The sequence below is a fragment of the Gallus gallus genome, chromosome 5 (genome assembly GCF_016699485.2).
Source record: "Gallus gallus isolate bGalGal1 chromosome 5, bGalGal1.mat.broiler.GRCg7b, whole genome shotgun sequence".
NCBI classification, from domain to species: Eukaryota; Metazoa; Chordata; class Aves; order Galliformes; family Phasianidae; genus Gallus; species Gallus gallus.
The window spans coordinates 27,940,463-27,960,221 of NC_052536.1; the positions used below are offsets into that span (position 1 = coordinate 27,940,463).

Consider the following 19,759-nt stretch of genomic DNA (forward strand, 5'->3'; position numbering starts at 1 on the left):
AAAGGTAGCAGAATTGACAATGTGAATCTCAACAAAATTCAGGATGTTTCACTTACTCCAGAAAATGCTCTTATGCCACAAGGTTGTGGTACTCAAGGCTTGTAGAAGTGAATAAGGCTGTCTTTGATTTCCTGAGACAACAGCAGTACCTAGACACTCAGATCTGGCACAGCCCATGACAAAACCCTAATTTGGGGCACTGCTAATAGTACTCGGGGTGCAGAGACAGAGCTTGCAATTTGGAGGGCGTGAAGTAAAATATATTTATTCCCAGAAATCCTCCTGTTTTCCTTATGGCAATGGTTGGCACTGTCTCTCCTGGAGTAGGGAAATGGCTGAAGAACAGCTGAGATCTTGGTATTATCAGCCAGATTTGTCACTATTCTTAATTTGCACACATGCTATGGTGACGTGCACATTGCATATGCTTAGACTGCATGGCTGAATGCTCCTGTTATATCAAGCTGCGCATGATTTTACAACTGGCTGTGCTCCTTGAGCAGTGGGAGCAGCTCTTGAGCCCTTCTGAAAGGCAGGCTACAGCTGAGTGGCTGCAGCCGTAACTCTCCAGTGCAGTCTCTCCCCCATTCCAACCACCTCACCTCCTCCGTCCCTCAACATTCCTAGCTGCTTTGTTTATTCTGCAGAAAACATCAGTGAGGGTATGCGGCCAAGGTAAAACATTTTGGCAAACAGTTATTTTTCATAGCTCAGCTTAAAGGGAAAATATGAAGACTGCCCCTCCTCCTCAGAGAAGGGGATGGGTGGGGTAGAGAAATGAGATCTGGAAGCAGCCCAGCCAAATAGACGGCTGGCTGCCCCACTAGTCCTTTTAAAGGAAAACTGAACTGGGTTTTTTTTTTTTTTTGGTAGAATGAACCATGTTGGCAGGAGAGCAAAGCTTTAGCTGAGAGACACTGCGTTAACTTTTAGAGAAACCATTTAGGTAACTTTCAGGAAAATCTTCAAGAAATTAGAATGTGTAAGGCCAAACATAATATCTCAAGAAAATGTGTAAATCATACTGCAGAGATTATCGAAGACCAAACTGACATACTAATAGAAATCTCCAACAGGGAACACTCTCTCACTACTAGGAGATGTACTCAACTACCCCGCAGGTCTTTTTCAATGTTTAACTTCCATAACTGTATAGAATTGGGGCCCTGAAAGGGGAGAGAGAAAAAAGTGAGCTTATGGTTTTTGCTGATTAGCAGATTGACTTTCTGAAACATTATGGTACACTGTAGACCTAGATGGCATGGGCCACAGGTAGGGAACTGCGCATTTCCCCGACCAGCCGTAGTTTACTTCTGAAGTTCTGTAGTGGAGCAGAGAAGCTCATGGCAGCACCTGCACTCACAGCTGCCATTCTTGGATCAGCTCTGGAAGCAAGGCAGCGAGAGAAAAAGCCTTCAGTTGGGAAGTGAAGGACTTGGTAGATGACAAGAAGGTTCCAGATTTACTTAAAGGACCTGCAAACAGGCAGGCACCACTTTATTCCTCCCTGAGCTGCAGCTGCCCCTAGGTAAAACAGCAAAGCCGCGTGCAAAACACAGGGGAGCTTAGTCTAGGAGGTGAGGAATGGTTTGTTTACTGTTTAACAGGAAATCTGAACAAAAACGTCAGGAATTGCTCAAAAGCGTTGTGCTGTGCTGGAAAAACAAATGAAAAGGTCAGCTTGGCACTGAAGCCCAGCTCTGCTCCCAGTCATGCTTGGGACATTCCCTGCTCTCACCATCTCAGCTGCTACATAACCTGCTGGGCAGGGGGAAGCAGAGCTGTCCTAAAACCCTGAGCTGAAAGATGATGCAGGTGAGTACTCGGGAGCCATCTGAGAGCTGCTGCGAGCAGTGTCACAGCTGAGCAGGGCAGAGTACGCTGCCTGTTTGATCCCCCTTTGCTTCTGTCTGCCCCTCCTTCCAAATCTAGATAGGCTTCAAATTCATTGTACAATCTCAAGTGCTGCTAACTCAATCAAATTATGAAATAAAAGCTCATCCTGAGGGAAGGCAGAAATCAGCTCCCTTCTCTGTCTCACAGCTGTCCCTTCCTCCTCCCATGCGTTCCCGAAACCTGGGACTGTTCCAAGTGCTAAATGCACTGGAAAGCATATCCTCGGGCCAGCTGTGATCTGATCATGGCGCGTTGGCCGCGGGTGAATCAGAAACCAGCCGATAGGCCCCGAAACAATGCGGCCCCTTGTTAGGCTGCGAGAGCGGCCTTCTCCTGCAGCCCCCGCCCAGCAGCCAGCCTCCAGCAGAGCAGGGTGCCAGCGGCCTTCTGCAGCACACCCTGCGGGATCCTGCCTACCAGCCCCGTGCTGAGCTGCAGATACTTTCTGTTGGGAATGACACGCTCCTTGTGTTGAGAGAAAAGCAGGTGATCATCCAGCCATGGCCTGCTGTTGGTATTTCTGCACAAGCTGCTGTCGGATGGCCCCGGCAGTGGCACCTGGTACTACAGTTCCTTTGGAATCCCAAGGGCTGGAAGCCTCCTGGGAAGCTTATCATCAGCTGAGCAGTGCACGTATCAGGCCTAGGAAAAAGATTTATCCGGCCTCTCAGCTTTGCTGATGTTTTGTAGGCTTTGTACGTTTATGACATTAAGTAAGCATTATAGAAATCAAGCAATGGCATGCTGCCAGAGCCCTCTGCTTTTCCCAGCCAGGCTCACAACGAGTGAGGCTGCTCCCATCCACAGGAGCAGAAGGAAGGGGTGAGTGGTGGGGCAGGGCTTGCTCTTCTCCCAGCAGATATGCTGAGGGGATAGAGTGCTGTCCCGAGGGAGAAGGGGCTGTGATCAGCACAGATTTGGGGTAGTTTAGAAAAGACTGCAGAGAAATTTAATCCTGGTGCTTTATCCAAGTCTCAAAATAAGGAGCTGTTTGCATTTGTACTAAAGTAGCACGTCAAAGCCCCAGTCAGGATTACCCACTGTGTTAGGCAGGACAGACCCATCTTCATGGTAAATACGATCTGCCAATCAATTCCCACTGCAGCTTTGATTAGGCACAATGTTTTCCTTGCTTCCTGCCCTAAGCAGCTGCCATGTTGCATCACAGCTGCATTTCAGTGGCTGTTGAAGATCCAAATACACTGATCTTAACAAGTTTCAGCATAAATACCTGTCTTAAATTGGGACATTTTCAAATAAAAAGGTACCGTACCGGTGCAAGGCACTATTGATTGTTGATAAAATCAAAATGAAATACCTGTTTTCTGTGTGTTTTGCTATACCAAATAGCTTTAAAAGCTAGGAAAATTACATATCCTAATGTATGAACGACTTGATCATTACCAGTCGTATCCCCAGCCTTGTGGGGATACCAGCACTAGCTCTCAGAAGAAATAGAGCAGAAAGTTAATTTTCCTGAAAATTAGTGTTGCTTTGGATAACTGTAATAAGTTCTCATCGCGTCCAAACTGAATTTGCAGCTGTGGCTCAGACATGTATATACTTTTCTGCTCTAATGACTTGTGCTGTGGAATTTCCATATTTTGAGCTGAAACACCTCTGAAGTTGGCCCTGATATTCCATTGTACTCCAGTTGCATCAAAAGAGAAATTTGCCCAGCTAGATCAGACTGCAAAATTTGAGGTCTAAATCATTAAAATACACACTGGTGTGTGTTCAGATGGCATTTTTCATGAACTAGGTCAGTCAACAAGAACCATGTATTGGAGCATCACAACAACGAACATGGAATACAGTAATTGAACATAAAGCCCACAAAAACTGTAACATATGTTCTACTAAAACTTCATCTCCTTTCTGCAAAGAGAACCATCAAGATTTTCTTGCAGCACGGAACTCAATAAATTTTCTTTGAATAGTCGTGTGTGTGTGACAGAGAGAAAAAGAGAGAGAAAGAATCAGGCTGGAATGCACTAAGGATGTATGCCAAGCTCTCCGCATCTGGGAAGCAGAAAGCAGAACTATATTTAGTGCACAATGACTTGCAATAATTTGTGAGGGGGAAATAAAGAAAAGAACAGAAAAGAGAGAGAGGAAAAAAAAACAACAAAACTTAAGTTGACAGTGTTAGCCAATTAAATGAATTATAAAGAAAAAAAGAAAAATCAAGCTGGGAAAGGGATAAGTTAAACCCTGGGGTATATGTTATTATAAGAGCTTCTACAGGCAGAAACACTGTGTAGAATTAGCAGGCATATTTATAAACATGCTACAGATAATGCATACTTCAGTATAAATACCACCTCAAAGAATGTACTAAGGATTTCTGGCGCACAACAGTTAGGGCACTGACCTCTGCTGTACATTCATTTCCTTTACGTGGCTGAAATGGCCAAAATATGTTCTTTAGTGGTGCATGGGAAACTTCTTCCATAAGGTAATTGCAGCTACAAGGGTAGTCCATGAATGCATTACAAACTCTTCATCAAGTATGCCTCAGTTATAGAAAAAAAAACCAGAAAAACCATGAAGACTACCTTCTACAGATGTAGCACATTCAAAATGAAGATGGTAAAATACTTTCTAAATTCCTCATCATATACTCTAAAAGTTATTTATCTAAAATTTCTGAATTCCTCATCATATCTTGTTATAAAAACAAGACATAGAACAACTACGTTCCTGTTCCACGGCTTACACAGCTTGATTTGAACATTTCATTGGCTCTTCAGTATCATTCTTGTTTCCAGGTGGTTTCTTAGATCTGAGGTCTCAGTACATCAGATTCTCCATCTTTAGCACTTAAAAGGACATCTCAAATAACAAATGGAACCTATTTTCATTAAAGCCGAGGTTTAAAGGACAACTAAGATGAAAACAAACAGCGTTACTGACAAAATGGTAGAAAGACAGTCATATTTATAACTGCCAAAGCATCTTCTGGTGCTTAATTATTCTAGCTTACAGCTTCTAGGCAGCAGTATGCTGCCAGGACTTTTTGAAAGCATCATGTGCCACTGCACAGCAATCAAGTCCCTGGAACATGGTGCAAGACAGTGGGGCCTTGGAGTCCAGAGGAGTCCAATTGCTCCCTGCAGTGCCAGGAGAAGTGCAGCCTGCTGCCTTTGAAGCACACACTGAAGAGCCAGTTTGAGGAGAAGCAGGGAGTGTTTGTCAAGCCTGGTTGCTTTAGCCTTCCATCTTTATTTTGCTTGTATATACAAATAATAGAACGAAAAAAAAGAAAAAACGCAGTGTCTTTCTGAAATGGAAAGTTTGGGAAGAAGGTAAAAACCAGCAGCCATCTATCTGGCTTCAAAATTAGCTAGCATTTGAGGGGATCTGTATATTCACCTAATGACAAACTTCAGGTTGTGGCTGTCTTAAATTAGTACACTCTCATGTGCCTCGTGTACAGATAGATAAAGGCTGTTTTGAGATACACTCTTCCTGGCTCTGGGTATGTTAGACGGCAATATCACTTCTATGCCAGTGCCCTTCATCCCTGCCCTACAGGGCTCTTCCTAAGAGAAAAAGGAGAGATCTTATTTCCTGCGATATTAAATACATAGTTTCTAGGCTGTACTCCATCAACTAACCCAACAGCATTTGTGATACACATATATAGGTACTGGAGCACAACCAAACCAATGCACAGAAGCTGCAGAGCAGTAATCGAGGTTCTATTTTGCAGTGTACTCACACACTCTTCACCAGTAACACAACAGACATGCATAATTTTAGATGTTCTAATTTTTCAGTGCAGAACAGGGAGTGACAGAAGCAGTGTATCTCTTTATAGGGCCATACCTAGAGCTACAGAAAGGACGGGGAATAGAAATATGGACACCTCCTGTACGGTAGGAGCAGAAGAGAAACGGGGCAACATACAGACGAGGAGACAAGGATGCCAAATAAAACAAGACGGAGATTGAGATAACAGCTATAGAGATTTAACTGGCAATGACAGGAACTGTAGCAATGCACATGACACAGAGTGCAAGGGAAACATTATAAAACAGTCATGTAAATGTTTATAGCAGCCCTAAACTTGATGCAAGGACTGGGGAAATGACACCTAACTGGTAAAGTAAGAGGCTGTGCAGAGCTCTCTGGTGGGATTTGACTTGTTCCACTAGGCAAGCTCACAGTGCCTGAGACACAAGACAAAAAGACTCCACAGCTTTCCTTAAAGGTGACTACTTCTTTTCACTCAGGCAGAGCATTCACGTATATCACGTATGCTTTAAAGGAAAACATACTAGTTTGAAGTATTAGAAATGAAAGCTGCTAAAAAAAAAAACTGTTAAAAGGGCCAAGCAGACTTTGATACTGAAGCCTTCATGCTTCACATTCTTTAGGCTCTGAGATCCTGTTAGAATCAGAACTGCTGTCTACAAATACCCTGCTGAAGTCAGCAGAAGATGAGGATTTACTGTAATCACTACAGCACTGGGCAGTGAGTTAGGTTCGTTCCTGAACTGTTTCCTAAGAGATGTTAACCACCTCAGCTGGATGCTCTTTGTAGTCGTGGTAGAGGTCAGCTCTGTCTCTAAGCACAAATCAGAAAAGTAAATCTAGTCTAAACAATTCTCTGTACTGTTCCAGAAGCAATTAAAGGCTTTGTATCTTTCTCCCAGGTGTGAGCAGACACTTCCCACAGACAGTATGCACAGCAAGAGTTCAAAAAACATCAACTCTGCAGAAGAAAGTCAAAAAACCCCACTGCTTTGGGCATGGAAGACTGAACTGGACAAAACAGGAACAGCTCCTCCAGGCACTGACCACAGCCTGTAGTTAGAGGAAAGTGGACAAAAAACGTTTCAGGCTCAATTCATCAAACTCCATCAGGCTCTTTCTTGCAAGGGCAATACTAACAGGTAAGATATCCACTTTTAGATTCTCTATTATTTTGCTAGGAATAAAAATGCAATGTGCTCCATCAGCATAACACCTTAATTCATGATAGAGATACTGGTGTGCAGGAGACTAAAAGCATTCCTTCATCCCTGTGCAATACCTTTGTAGACCAGCAATGACAGGAAAATAATACAACAGAATTGTAAAGTGAATGCTCATCCATTTTGTAACAAGTATCCTACGTACAGAGCATTTGGTTGTTTCCTTGTTCGGGAGTCTCCAAAAGTGGAATAATAAACATATTTGCTTGTAAGTATATCTACAATTTTAGGTATATACCATATACCTAAAATCTCTCATTGATTTTGCAGGGAGCCAGCAACAGCAGTCCTGGGAGTTTGATACACTGTCCATGAAGCTCCAGCCTATTAGCACTGACGTATCACTAGTCTTTTGGACTAGAAATCTACCTTTGCAACTCGCACTCATGACAGAGGTGATGAAACATGAGTAGCTTGGGGAGTCAAGACTTTTTTTAACATTCTTATTTTAAAATCTTTTTTTTTTTTTCCTTTTTTTTCTCCTATCAAAGTCAACACATTGATGCCTTCTGCAGGTGACTCTGACCAGTGTGGGATGTTCTGTTTTCATTCAAACCCCACAACTCTCCACTGTGGGGTCCTATACTTGGGGTTAGCCAATGCGCTTTTGCCTTTCATAAATGGAAACAAATACACAAGATGGCAGAAGGTAGCAAGTCAGGTCCCTATCTGTGCCCCTGTTTGAACATCTGATATCCTCCACCTCCATCATCACGAGGGTTTATTTTTGCCATTAGATTACTTCTATTTAGCACGGAAAACTGAGTGCACACATTTGGCTATATGCAAACAGTCTGAGCAAACTAGAATGTGGAAGAAAGGTGTCACCCTGAGTGCTATAAAAGGAATTTTTGGCACATGAATCCACGCAGTGATCTGATTCTCTGAAACACAATCCATGCTATGGCTCACATTCCCCTTGTGGATTATATCAGCGAAGAAGCTGGTCCCAACACTTTTATGATAGCATAACATCAGCGTCTGGATATTGGTGGAACTATCACGAGTACTATGATAATAGCAATGACTCAAATGTATTTAATATTGTTAAAATGGGCTTGTTTCTCCACTGTCTCTCACAGTGGCTTGGAAGAGAAGTTAGGGCACAGGCGGAGAAGATAGCTACAGATATTTGGTACTGAGCTGTCAAGCTCTTGATCGTATCAGAACTACCCCAAACAAAGAGTTAATTCAGCAGAAGATAAAGGATGTACAAATTAATTTCAAATTATTCTCTTATACACATCTTACTACAGGGAAGTGATGGGCAGCTGGCTGTTCTCACCCCTAAGCAGAAGGAATTCTCTACTGGGTAGTTGTCAGCTCCAAGGTCATTTTGTACTCTCACATGACTTAAGAGACCAGAGAATCAGACTTGCTGGGTTCTATTCAGCTAACAAATATTAGATATTCTGCTTTCATTAATAGTATCCTTTTGAACCTGTGAAGATTCATTTAATGAGCGAGACTCTATTTAGGTACTCATGTCTGTCCAAGAACCCAGCTGAAATTAAAGGATCACACTTGTCTTCAGCTGCTATCATAAAATCATTACAGAACATTGTATAATTACACCCTTCATGCAATTTCATTTTAAAACACATCCTGGCCTAGCTGCTCTTGACTAAACTTGAGATGAGCGGGCAGAGTCGTGTGGGATGATACACCAAAATTAGACAAATGAGTGCAGGTTAGGCTGGAGGTAGAGGCTGTGAGATTCAGGACCAAATGCTCAGGCAGGAGCTACAGCTTCAGTTTGAAACAGCAGGGACAGAGCTGCAAGGAGGAAGTTTGCGGAGTACCTGAGAGCGCTGTGGCTGCCCACAGCTGGCACTCCCAGCCTTTCCTGTCCACCAGACACATCGAAATATCTTGAGAAAAACAAGAAGGAAAACAATTGCTGACTGTAGTGTGAATAATAAAAGCCTGGCTTTCCTCTTGGAACTTTACTGCTGCTCTTAAACCACCCCAGCTTCACTCTCAGGGTCCAGGATGTCAGCACAGCTCCTCCAGTGGATTAATGCCTTGTATCCACCCTAGAGCCATCTATGACAGCCCTTTATATGCTGTATTGTAAGTCTGGGGTGGGTTTCTCAGTCAGAAGATCAGCATTGCCTCTCTACTCCAGATAGCTGGTTTCTGTATGATATCATTCCAGCAAGAGCGAAAAAAAAACAGAGGTTGAAAATAAAGCTGTGCATGGGATGTACTGAGCTGCCAGGAGTACAGTCCTTTGTTCTGCTGGCAGCAGGAACAGGTAGAGCATACATTAGAAACATTGACAGACAGATCCGAGATCCTATGGTAGAACAAAAAAGTTTTCTTAACCTCTAATAGATAGTGTGACTGTAAGAGCTGACTCAAAGACAAAGGCTGAATAAGTTCTGGCTGAAACTCCATGCATTTCAGTTCCCTATAATGAATTTGTCCCTACAACACAGTGCAATTATTCTTTCAATACCAGGATCTCTCACATGTCCAGAGCATTCCTACTGATATCAGCCTTCACTTACTGTGTATTTTGGTTATTTATATTTGGTTATTTAGCACTACTGAGAGAAGATGAAAAAAGATACAGAAACCTTACCCAGTCCTTTTTGTAACTGCAATCAATTCTTCAAAGGCTGGTGTGCTGCCCCTCTACCAAGTACTACAGTACAGTCTTTACCTTCCCTCCTCTTTTTGCCACTGTCAGAAGGGCAGCTCATAAACCAGCTTTGCTCTAGACTGTATCTTAGGGGTACCAGCTATGTGAAAAGACGCCCTTCTCCCAAGCCAGTGCAGTTTGCATTCCCATGGTTTTTACTCACTGTGGTTTTGGAATACAAGAATGAAATCACCGGGGCTGTCACTCCAGGGCTTTTCATCAGGATGAAAACTACTTAAAAATAGGCACAAAGGGAAAAGAAAATATATATTCCTTGCTGATTTATCTATTAATGCTGGAGAGCAGTTATATCTCTGATGTTTTGGAGAAGGATCAGACACCTTCATAGTCAAACAGCACCATCCAACATATGGCAGTAGATGAAGGTTGCCTTTTGCTTCTCACATTCACTCTGAATCCTTCTAAATCATTCCTGCCAACACAATATGGTCCCTGAGGATCATTAACATTCTTCAGAAGAGCAAATCTCTCACTTATATAATAGGTTAGGTTGCATGGAATAACAGGTATGAAAAGCTCCCTCAGGGAAGACACCTGCAGAGTCTGTTCCTTGACCTTCATTCAGCTCTGCTGCACCTACAGATGGCTGCTGTTTGACTCAGCACTGCATGAGCAGTACACGCTCAGAGTATGTCCCAGGAACAAAACACTGTCCAGTGATGCTACCTTCCAATTTTGTTTAAATGAAAAGCATTCCTGTTTAAAGTCATTATCAACTGCATACATTCCTCCACTCGCTCTGTGAATATGTGTATCTCAAAGTGCAAAATTTCTAAACAGAGATTGCTGGAGGAAGTGTCATTCCATAAGAGTCCCTCAAAAGACTACAAATGCATTAAAAATACTCTGTTAATGAACTGAGGTCCTATCAGCACAGCCTGTAGCACACTGTAGCTCACGTTACTGGTACAAATACAACCATTTCTTTTGACTGCAGTAGGCAACCTAATTTGATGTAATTCAGCTAAATGTAAATGGAGTCAACATAAAACTTCCACAACACTCTTACACCTAAATTTCTCTTGGATTTCCTAAGCAAACATACATAGTACTTCCCCAGACAACACACATAGATAGACTTCCCAACAAGTAATAACCATCCAGCCGCTGTGAGGTCTTCCGCAGCTGCTCACCCTGAAACTCTGTCACTGTTGACCCAATAAGTTTTCCTAACGCTGCAAAGCTCATTCAACTCACTATAAAATATTATTTCAATGTACGGATATGGGATTCAGATGTTCTTTAAGGACAAACAGAAAGGAAGAGGCAGATTAAGAAGATCTAGCATTTATCAGGTCTAATGTTTACATGCTGCAGAGAGGAAAAGTATGCTATTGATCCCAGTATAGTAGCTGTCCTCACATCCTTCAAGACGCATCTGCTCAGTGTATCAGGCACTCTTGTTATCCTGGGAGACTCAGAGGCTGACTTGACAACGAAGTGGAGAAAGGCCACTTGAAATCTTTTTCTTCTCCTTGGACAATATGGTGGTGCTCTCAGAAAAAAACAAATCTTCACACTTCACAATGTATCTCCCCAGCATCGTCTACTTATTAATAAGCATTTATTTTACACTGGAAAGATGAAAAGATGTTCTCACTTTGTTCTATCCAGTAAGTTTTTCTTCAGTCAATGGATAGCTGGGGCTTTTCCTACGCTGCATGTATGCACTGGAAAATGTTGATTCAGTAGCTCTTCTTCTAATTCATAGTTCAACTTCCACCAGCTGATAAAACTTCTATGCTTAGTTGTGTTCGGAGAAAAGGAGAGAGCCTGGCAACAGCAGAGATCTATGCAATGGCTGACTTGTATGGAATTCCTGGGACTGAAGGTTTGAGCCCCAAAATGCAGAAGCTCACAGGAAAAACAAGAAGTTTGGAGCAAGAAAATTTAGAAGCTGAGACATAGAAGGGTGTCTGTCACTGTGGTAGGGAAATTCATGGAAACTGAAAGCAAAGTGGGAGGTTCTGCTTTGGTATGAAGCAGACGACAGTAGATGAGTATGGCAGCTGGACTGATAACGTGTATTTCATCAAGACTGCATCTTCTTGTGAACGGCAACAAGAAGTTGTTTTCAGACACAACCAAATCAGAGAAAGAAAGTAAACCCACGTGACATTCAACTGGGCTGACAGAAAACAGGACCAGCACACTTGACGTGAGACACAGGAGCACACGGTCCTCACTAGCAGTTAGAAGAGAACTCCACTTGAAGTGGTCATTCTTTGCTCAGTTTCAATCACCTTGAATCAGGAATCCCAGCTGTTCTGGCTCTGCATTCATTCTTGAACTCCCTACTTTTGAGTTAAGGCCGAGTAGTATTTTGGGAGTGCGAAAAACTAATTTTTCCCCAAAGTCCCATCTGAAGTAATGGCATAATACCTGGCTCATTCTTTCAGCCCCACCAAACACTGACTGCCAGGAGAACAGCCTATTTCTGTCATTCCTAACAAAATATAGTTAGCTTTTAAATACATAGCCTTCTCTTTACTTCGTCTAACTGCTTCTTTTTGGTGCAGATCTCTGTAATATCTCTTGGTTTTTGCCAGCTATGGTCCTCTCCCTGAGAGCAACTTGCTTCTTAGAGCATTTTAAAGCTGGACAATTTCCCAAGTCCTTCCAGATCTAACTTGATCCTTTTTCCTGGCGGCCTGTACTGAAGGACAAAGCACCCACCTGCAAGGTAGGGTCCTGGTTTTAGCCTTGTCTCTGAAAAACCTGACTTCTCTGTAATTGCTGAGAGTCACTTAAGACACCTTTATAGAATAAATCAGTATACTTCTGGTGAATGATAAGCCTGGAAGAGAGAAATACTATCTCCCTGTGCTAAGATGGTCAAAACCACCATATGAATAAGCTGATAATAGACCTAAATAACAGCAACGTAACAGCAAATGAGCTAGTTCTTACCTCCCTGACAGAAATGCGTGTCCCTCTGCTGGAGTACCACTATGCAAGCAGCTGGGTGGGCACTGGGAATATGCAAAGGCTTTGAAGTGGGAGGCTGAGCAGCCAGTGATGGATAAAGATGAGCAAAGAGGGAAGAAAAGTTCTGGAGAATCCAGAAGAATGAATCTGGTACATACAGTAGAACTCTAGTGACAGCCCGTTTTGGAGGTCTTGCTCATTCATCTGTGGAGATCTGATCAAGACCAATTTGGATGGCCACTCTGTTCCAAAGCGGTACCGCTGTGGAGTGACAGTGAAGAGGCTGGGGCAAAGAGAGGAAGCAGGAACATCTTAAAGTATCATAAGAAAAGCTAATTGATTCATCTTTGGAAAAACAGTAATCATTAATCTGATTTCCACCAAACTCTGGGGAAAAATTAAAAATATATCACGGTATTTTCTTTTTTTCTTTTTTTTTTTAAAAAAAGGGACACATACCATGTTCATAGCCCTTGTCACAGTGTTATAAAGTGAGGCTCTCACTGGCAGATTACTCTCTGCCTAACGGGACAGGATCACATCTGTGAACTTGCCTGTGATTGTGTATGTGATGGTCGGTACTATACAAAATGAGAACCAATGGTTAAATGAATAAAGCACTGAACTGAATCATGCGACATATAGAATCAATTTCTGACTCTGGTACAGACTTCTATACACCACTGGGAGAGTTCTTTTGACTCTTGCTCTATCACATCTGAGTGAAATGACAGGAACACCTCCTCATCATGTATTAATTCTTTACCACAAAGAGAAAATTCATTTCCCTTTGTGAAGTACTCGGTCCTGCATTATTGAAACAAACATGGCAATGACAAGAGTGACTTGTCTTCTGTCTTGTCCATTCCATGATTCTGTGATTGCACTTGCATAGCCCAAGCAGCCGCAGCAAGTCCCCTGTAGGATTTTTATACACAGTAATGAAGAGTGTGAGCTGAATGGGACTATTTAGGCCAAAGAGCTCTAATGGACAATATGGCCTTGCACAGCTTCTACAGTGCTGTAAACCATACTTTCAGTGATTTAAGCTTTCATGGATTTTAAATGATTAAGCAAAAGCATTACTGTGCACCTTCAAGTGGCCCTTAATAAATAGGTTTTACTTTAGAAAAAGGTTTCTTACTGAGTCTACCAGGAAATATTTGCATGTGAAATGAAGACATTTGAATGAAAACAGGTTTGTTTATTTTAGAAGGCACTGCAGCCACCCACTGCAGGGCAGGGTTTCCAGCACACCAGAACTGGATGCCAAGGAGCTTCAGGAAGGGAAACAAGAAACAGAACGGGAACTCGAGCAGTTTAGCTTCTTTTCACATTAATCGCCAAAAGTGGGCAGCACTACTAAAATAATATTGTATAAGATCTTCTCTTAACCCAGAAAGCTTACTGTTTATTTCCTACTCCAGTGCCTATGCACAGAAATCCCCGGAGTACTGGAGGAAATAACATTAACCCTGTATTTATCCAGAAAAGTAAAAGTACTCTTCGTGAACAGAGTTAGTAGGTTTAGGACCAAAAAGATGCTATATATTGCTATTGTAGGTCTCCTTGTACAAAAGCAGCCTTTCTTTTTTTTCTTTCCCCCCCTGAAATGAAAAATGCATATTGTGTGCAGTATCAGCATTAATGCAGCAATTAAGGCAACACCACAGAACTGCCTTGTACGAAAAGCTACATCACCTTTCTAAATAAAATATAGACAGAAGTCACATGAAAAACGTCCACTGGATCCCTAATGAGTACGGGTAGTGGATCCTTAATGAGACTCTGCTTTAACATCTCATCTGACAGAGGATGAGATGTGTGCTGCAGTGTTAAAAACCTTCCGGGAAAGTAGTTAGGTTCCAAATCAAGAAGGAACATCACCACCTCCTGAGTCATCAGCATTACTTCCTGCCTTTATGTATGCATGTTCATAGGAAATCTTTCATCTAATATTTTTCAGAGCCCAATCCCACTTGGCTAGCAAGCTCAGGCAAAATCCAGCCAACAACAGTATAGGCACAACAAGTTTCAACAAAAATATTTGCTGCAAGAACACTCTTTGATTCATTTGCCTTCCTTGGCTGAACCTTGACTACACCCATCCTGATGCACACTCACAGAATGCAGTTGCCATGTCAGGATCCAAGTTGAATTTCTGCACTCCTTAGTTACTCCTTCTGGCTTTGAAAACTATCCAGGTGGCTGCATAAGGGGCTACAGAAATTACAGGGGGATACGAGTTGGTGAGAGGACTTGCCTGAGAAGCAAAGAAAGGGGAGATACCCACACTGCCAGCCCATCCCCATCCGATCTGCCCACAATGTACTGTTGTAAAGAGCCTGCAGTGAAGCAGGGGATTTGGCACCGACATGGTGTGGAATAGTCATCAGATATTTAAAACAGAGCTGAGAGAACAAAGAAGGGCTTTGTAGTGCAAGGCAGCACTGAAAACCCTGAGCCTCAGCCAGCCAGCTTGCATGGAGTGTTTGCTAATGTACACAGTGGAGTGCATTCCTCTCATTTGATTACATGACAGTTTTATATACCAGGTATGTGCAGAAGGTTTTTCTTAACCCTTTCAGTCCTACATAATTAGTAAACCTAAAAGAGACATGCATTTCTGCCATGTTGTACTTGCATGCAACTTCAGTCACAGAGGGCTGAGTATGTGTTGTGGCCAAATGGGTTTGGATGTATATGCTAAAAGTACTCTTATCTAGGTTGCTGAAACAACAGAAGCAATTAAACACAAAAGAATTACAAAACTAGTTCACACCTTATTGATGCTGTAATTTTATGTATTTCCCTTGATTTAAGCAGTAATTATAAAAAGGTTTTATTTCAAGAACAATCATTCACTCTCCATATTGTAAAATGAAGGATGCAGAGACTGCTCTTGCAGCCCCTGTTAGACTGTGGTGAAGGCAGACAGGAACCTCCTGCTAACTAATGCCACTTTCTGCAATGCACTGTGTTATGCAGTTTGTACAGTACAATGAGAGTAATAAGACATGCCCTTCTTGGTATATATCTTGTAAGATCCATTGCTAAAAAGCGTTGTCTATAATCAGGCAATGCTTTAAAGCAGGCAAAAGGACCTCTCATTTGTATAACATGTGGTGTACAGATATGGTGCAGGACCAAGGCATAAATTTACAGGGTTTTGAATTCTTTTGTGCCAAGTAGCAAAGGCAAAGCAGTCTTACTTTCCTGTTCTGCTAATGCACAAAGTAAATTTCTTAGCCATAATTATAATAACACACAATTACATTTTCAGAAGATCTGCTATGGTGCCTTTCAGAGACTCCAAGCTGTAAAGCTATTAAGTTATACAGTTAAAAGACTAACTTCTGTTAATTAAAAAAATGACAGACACTGAAAGAGATGACTGTGGTTAAAATCCTCAACAGCTACAAAGTTGCCAGTATTTTTAATATTGCTAACTCATAGACCAATAATTAAGCTCACAGAACCTCTGCAAAGCATTTAACTGGGAATTATTTTCCTGCTTAGCCATCCAGGGTAACAACCAGGAGATGAAAGCTAAAACATCTAGCCCAACATCTTCATGTCAGAGGTAGGATTAGAATTCAGGACTTCTGGGTTTCTGCTCTCATACTCCAAGTATGAGTTCCTGCTCCTATATTCCTAAAGTGTAGTTTGACCTGCAGGTGGGCAGGAGGTATTTGGGGCTGGTATCTGAAATAAGGCGGACAGAGAGAAAGGAAGGTGGAGGAGGGTGAAGGTTATTGCAGTGGTGGGTAAGTGTACGCGTGGGCTGGTGCGTGGTGAGAAGTGAGCTAGAATAAAGGCATTGACCTAAGCCTCCGTAAGGCCCTCACAGGCTCCTACCCCACTGAACGTTACTTCAGAATTGGTCTCAAAATGGACTGGAGTTCATAAAGGACTTTGGAGAGCAGTGATGGGAGAAGTTAGGTGTTTTTGTGCATACCAACAGGTAGAATCTTACTGAAATATTTGCACATGCTTGTGTTTCTAAAGAATAAGAGAATCATCTCCCAAAACAGAAAACTGATGGTTAGATACTGCAAGCAGATTAACCAAAAGACACAGACCTCCTGTTCCCAAATTAATACTATTTTCAGTAATTAATGACAGAAAAAGTAATATTTTGGCACAACTAACTTACAAAAGCAAAGCACTCTTTGAAGTTTTCACCTAAATTCTGATAGCTCTTTAAAACTGTTACTAGTTGTGAGATGCTTCTTTGGAAAGCAGAAGAGAATGCTGCCTTTTTCCAGGGGTATAAAGGAACGGGACGCAGCTTGGTGGTTCCTATGGGAAAGTCAGATGTTCCATGAAATGCACTGCAGATGATACATTCAGAGAAGCATCAGTGTTCAGTTTCTGGAATTGAGTATTATTCTCAATTACTTTTTCTACTGCTAGATTGCCTAACTTGGAAATAATGTGACAGTTTGGAAAGAGAAGTATTTTCTGTTGTGGAAATTTGTCTTAAGCCATGAGGAAAGGGGCAGGAAGTACTCAGATTATAGGACTGCTCAGCAGCCTTTAGCTCTAATGATCACAAGATGCGGCTGTCTCAGTTTAATTCTCGTCTGTATGTGAACGTAAAAAAACTGAGACTTGTCTCACATTCCTTCTCCTCCCATGATAACTGGAGACACTTCTGCAACCACAGAGGCCCACGATCTTCCCCATACTCTTAGATAAGTACAAATGTGCGAGACACAGCACCCCTGGATGCCAGGAGAGTATTTGTGACACTTATCTATATACTGTCTTCACTTCACAAAACGATAGCACTACTTCCCATCCAACTGAATCCCTAAGCTCAAATAAAAGGTGAAGATAAACCCTGTTGCTTAGTCAAACAGAAAAAAAAGATACAGACAATGTTGGCAGAAGAAGTGAAATTTTAGACACGTTAGCAATTATCATGCTGTATCGAAAGAACAGACTGCTGCCACAGTGACACAGAACGTCAAGGTCTCTCCACAGGCCTCCCTGATGTAGGATACACAAACAGCTGCAACAGCCAAAAAAAGGTGATCTAGATGGTGACTCTTATGGAACGTGGCCCCACTGGGATGTCTGAGGCTGTGCACATGTGAGTGACCAACTCTGAGGCCTGCAACACAGTGTGAACTGCACCTTTACGGCCACAAACTTTACTTTCTGTAGTCGCTGCATTTGGGAGGACTTAAAGAGGTTAGAATTTATGTCCCACGCAGCACCTTGTTCTCTGAACAACAAACCCAATTCCCCCAGCACAACTGACTGTGTAGACTACCTGGTCAAATCAAGACCTTCAGATCTTTTCAGGGAGATGAATGTAAGAAATTTGACACGTGAAAAGGATGAATGTTCAGAACTGCCTTAGGAAAGGGTCTAACAGTGGCCATAAATCTCAATGTCTTGAGGAAAATCCTTTGCACTCCAGTACAGTGTGTTTTGAACAATAATTAACTTGGAAGACACGGATCTGTACACACACACCAGTATGTCAAAAGAGAAAGAAGAAATTTGAATGAGAAATGAATTTAAACAGCATGCTTTATGTTAAGGTGATGAAGGCCAGAAAGAAAGACAAAGCAGAAAAAAAAATTTGTTGCTTAAAAAAAAATGTTACTTTATCAAGTCATAAGTATTGTGAATGGCTGAAACCAGCAAACACAGCAGTTTTCTTTGAACGTCACATGGCCTACACAACACCTAATCCTGCCCCAAACATCCCTGGATGTGCAGCAAAAAAGTAATGAATGAACAGTGCTGGGAATGGCATTGGTTAAGCTCTACATGGGAATCTGCAGAGGGAATACATAACACTGTGGCTTTCTGTGTTCTACGAAATAATGGAAATAGCATCGTTTTCCCCCCCTTGGTGGAGTAATGGAGCAGTAGATAAACTGTGCAAAACCACAGCTAAATATTTAGAACCCACAAGGAAAAAGTCCTTTGAACAGATATAGTTATTTCGCTTACAGGCTGGGAAGGAAGAGAGAGACACAGGGTTTGTTATTGTTATTGCTATTTTTAAATACGTACGAGATGCTCAGATATTATGTGGATAGGGGCAATGTGAACACCAAAAGAAAGAGGGGTATGTATTTTTTCCATCAGATTCTCATACCTTTATAGCAGTTATGAGGGCTTCAACCTTTTGCTGCACTTTTTCCAATCAAGACATCTGGAAACGTCTCAAAACTGTTTCAAAAGCTAATGGAAATAATGCAATATAAAATATGACCTTCTGGCTACACGGAGATATGATGAGTATCTGGAATTCCCACAGATTTCCTCCAAAATGACTATGTTCACTACCTGTACCTTGCTCACTGTCACACAATTATCATTTTTCACTTAAAGAATGCTCAAAGATGGCTTTCTGATATTAAAATATAAGATATAGGCTGACAGGGAAATGTATTTTAAAGTTTGTAAATGGTTTAGAATTCACTATTACATTATTTAATAGTTTGTATTTCAGTTTCCCCATGTGTAAAATACTGAATTTTATATCACACTGACTCACGAGGACTACTATGAGGCTAAAGAATGATTTAAAAATATTTAAAGTAGACCAAAAAGTATGGGAAAATTGTGATTTGAAGCACAAGTGAAAATAAAAGAGGAAATGGGAAATATGCAGGAAAGGAATCTACTGTTATCTCCACATACCAGGACAGAGACCGACAAGATATCATATACACAAATCTTGGGTCCCCAAACTTCTAGCTTCTGTTGAGCATATGCTAGGTTTTGCAACTGAAAAATCATAAAAATGAGTTAATTAATTGTGCTGCACAGTCCTGCAAGAAGATTTATTTGATACATTCTCCAAAGCAATTTGCATTGATGGCTACCAGCTTCAACACCTCACAGCTTATGCCTCAGTGATGAGGCAAGGCACCTGGAATTTGAAGCCTTTGTCGATTTTGGATCCAATCTACTGTCCAGAACACGTGTTAAGTTTCTGCAGCAGATGAGGATTGGGAATTCAAAAAGCGAAGCGCATTTTTAAGATACGTGCTGCTGCAACTGAAATCAGCTTTGCTCAGAAATCAAGTCTGAGAAAGTCCTACTACTTTGCATTTCAATCACTTTCACTGAAGGATCTTTTCACTCATATTAGCTAACTGAGGCCTTAAACAACATTTCGGACTGTATCGCTGATCCTGTTTCATGCCCCACTACAACAGAATGTATAGCAACTTAGGTGATTTTCAGGTTTATATAAAAAATTGAGAAACAAAGCTGGGATGGGGATCAGGGAGTCCTACCTCCCACCCGGACA

The 19,759-nt window shown here is 41.8% G+C and overlaps 1 protein-coding gene and 1 long non-coding RNA gene across 5 annotated transcripts in view; one reads left to right on the forward strand and one right to left on the reverse strand.

Annotated features, from left to right (window-relative positions):
- Positions 1-19,759, reverse strand: part of RAD51B (RAD51 paralog B) — a 342,294-nt gene that overhangs the window by 31,328 nt on the left and 291,207 nt on the right. The window lies entirely within an intron of this gene.
- On the forward strand, positions 1,709-13,102 carry LOC107053486. Its single transcript, XR_001466750.4, has 3 exons — positions 1,709-1,815; positions 6,558-6,797; positions 7,149-13,102. It is a non-coding gene; the product is annotated as an uncharacterized LOC107053486 (long non-coding RNA).